Source organism: Poecilia formosa, unplaced genomic scaffold (assembly GCF_000485575.1).
Source record: "Poecilia formosa unplaced genomic scaffold, Poecilia_formosa-5.1.2 Scaffold562, whole genome shotgun sequence".
Lineage (NCBI taxonomy): Eukaryota > Metazoa > Chordata > Actinopteri > Cyprinodontiformes > Poeciliidae > Poecilia > Poecilia formosa.
Window position 1 is genome coordinate 12,141 of NW_006800501.1, and position 3,038 is coordinate 15,178.

A 3,038-nucleotide genomic window follows, 5' to 3' on the forward strand; every position below is an offset into this window, starting at 1 on the left:
CAATTGACCAATTTCACCAGTTTTTAGCAGTTCCAGTCTGGACCAAAATCCTGTTGATATTGGAGAACCAGGTTTCATTGACTTGTTCAAAAACTCCAGCTAAAGTGGAAACTTCATATTAAAATTTCTAAATTGATCATTTCCCTACTGCTTATTGATTTTCAACAAGTTGTACAACAATATTTTGTCCTCTTGCCATTATTATTTTTAAAAACTTATCTTTATTTTTTCCTAAAGCATTGAAAACTGTGTGGTTGCTGTTCTTAGAATCATTATTGAATTTGAATATCTTTTTTTTCTGAAGCAATTGTAGCATATCTGTGTAAACAGTATACTATATTTCTAAATAACTGGAAATAGATCATGACCAACAAGGTCATCAATGGGCTAGTTCTCAGAAGTCAACATACGACTCATAAAGGAGTAGACCAGAGTTCCCCAAACTACGGCCCGCGGGCCGGATCCGGCCCGCCTCCACATTTGGTCCGGCCCCCTGAACAATACCAGAGAGCATTCAGATTTTTTTTCATTTATTGTATTTTCCGGTTTATATGTGGATTTTTCTTCAACCACCAGGGGGCTCTTTAGCAGGAAGTGTGTGGTGTTTTGTTTTGCATGGCGCATTGCTGCCATCTGTTGCACTTTTAGGGAACTGCTTGACTTTTATGTTATTTAATCAGTACGGTTGTTTCCTAGCAGTAGAGCAGATGAACACACGTGTCTGTTATGAACGCCGCATTCCAGGTCGAGTTCTTCGAAGCGATGCCTGTAAGTAGCAGCTTATACTTCAAAATGAGCCTTTATGTTAACATATGAGAAATTAATATGTTAAAGTTATTTTCCTTCAATGGAATATATACCAGTCAGTCCCAGTGACCGTTTCAGTCACGGTTTTTGCCCATGTGCTTTCTGGGTAAAAAACAATCGAGAAACGCCCCTCCCCCCCCGGCCAATAATTTCCGGCAGCGCAGGTGATAAACGTCAAACTTGTTCTGTTACAAACTGACTCCGGCCCCCCACCAGAGAAGGGAAAAGTTATGTGGCCCTCACAGGAAAAAGTTTGGGGACCACTGGAGTAGACCACTGGAGTTTGCAGATGTGAGTGTCTTGTATTCTCAGTGAATAATTATGTACATATATACATTACAATAAGAAAGGGAAAGAAAAACATTCAAATGGCCATATTAAATAAAAAAAACAAACAAAGAAAACAATTAAACAAAAGAAACATAATTAGCTCCGTAGCCACACCATTCAGTTTATAAACCCCCCGAACTGGGGTGGTTCAACAGGGTCAGGTGAGTTGGTTAGAGCGCTTGCTGCAATTCCTAGGCTGACAAAAGTCAGATCAGAGTGGAAACAGTTTTCTTCATGGGCTGCAGGAAGTCTCCCACCAGCCTGGTGGGGAAACCACATCTTTTGACACCACAGGTGAAATCCTTTTAGGCTCTTGGACCTGATTCTTCAGCTCGCCATCGAACCTGGCCTGTATATTAAAGCAGGACCAGTCTCAAATATATATAATCAAAACATTCCAGTGTGCACACAAAAAAAAAACAACAATTGGCACTCATTGCACTATGAATAATCCAATCATCATTTTGGTAATCAATGTATTTCCAAATGCAAAAATTCAAGATAAATCTTATTCATAAAAAGTCAATAAATATTCTCCATACAAAATCAATCGACACCAAAAATGTAAAAATCATTAAGCTAGGCAAATACTTTTTAAAAAAAATAAGTATTTAAGGCACCTCATTGTTCTCCAATTTGTTCAGTCACAATAGAGCATCCGGATTGATAACATAAAATGACTCACCAATTCTGCAGTTCATAAGGCATACAATCGGTTTTGTGTTTCTCTTATCCCTCAGCTCACGACAGGAGACTTCTGCAGCTCTGCTCTCCCAAACACGCTCTGATCTTCCATACTTCTCGCTCCAGCTAATATACCTAGCTAATGGGCTGACGGTGGTACATGTGACTCAAACACTCAACAACGATTGGCTGCTTAGAAATTCTCGTGAGAAATGCAGTTATAGATCAACTATCGCGAGATTTTGAAAGACAAAGGGAATAAATAGTAGAGAACCAGAAAATGGAACTCAACATCTACACTCGGGTTACACAATACAGCAAATGAACTGAAACGCAATACAGCATTATTATCAGGACTCTGGGTTTTTGGGTTTGGTTTTGCTTTTTCATATTTATCACTATGTTTTTAGTTCACTTTTAGTTAGCCCTTCATGGTCATTTTCAGTTTTATTATTTGAGGTTATTTAGTGTGATTAGAATTGTCTTGTTGCTTTCCTTATTTCCTTATTTTCAGTCCTTCATAGTGTTTCTAATTACCTTAGGTTCTGTTATTCTTGTATGTCTGATTCTATATCGAGCTTTGTTTAGTGATAGTTTATTTTTTATTTAATCCTTGTGTGGTGATTTTAGTAATGTTTTTTCTTAGTTATTTCATCACCCTAGGTTCAGTTGTTCTTACATGTCTGAGTTTAGGTATACCTTTCTTTAGCATGCCTAAAGAAAGGTTATGTTGTTGTGCAACATCCCCTCGTCCCCTTCTCTCTCTACTTCTCCTGCTGAGAAGAGGGAGATGTGCTACCAGTTCTCTATCCAGGGGCGCTGCCAGGAATCTTGGGCCCCCTGAAAAAAAATTAATTGGGCCCCCTCCCCCCACGCAGCTGCTGTTACAGTTTTTTGAATCTATCTGACCCATCAAAAGTGTCACAATTTCAAAGGCTTGCAACTGCCTTGCTTTCTTTGGTCCAATACTGATAACAAGTACAATATTTACTGCTCATGAATTTTACATGCAAGAGTAAAATTCAGTATGCATACAGTATGCAAGTAGGTTGCTTACATTTTTTCTATTAGTTTTAGATTACTGAAATGTCTCCCCATGAGCAACAGTCATAAGCAACATGCAAAATATACATGAAGCAATCCAGACTTCTCAAAAAATGCCATGTAGTTGCATTTTATTCAAGCTGTAATAAAAAATGTTTTCTCCATATTTGTTA

General features: G+C 38.2%; 1 long non-coding RNA gene across 1 annotated transcript; it reads right to left on the bottom strand.

Annotated features, from left to right (window-relative positions):
• Positions 1-906: 906 nt before the first annotated feature.
• LOC107834253 (uncharacterized) lies at positions 907-2,117 on the bottom strand. The gene is made up of 2 exons (XR_001660041.1): positions 1,823-2,117; positions 907-1,486 (listed from the first exon to the last, which is right to left on the bottom strand). It is a non-coding gene; the product is annotated as an uncharacterized LOC107834253 (long non-coding RNA).
• Between the last annotated feature and the right edge of the window lie 921 nt (positions 2,118-3,038).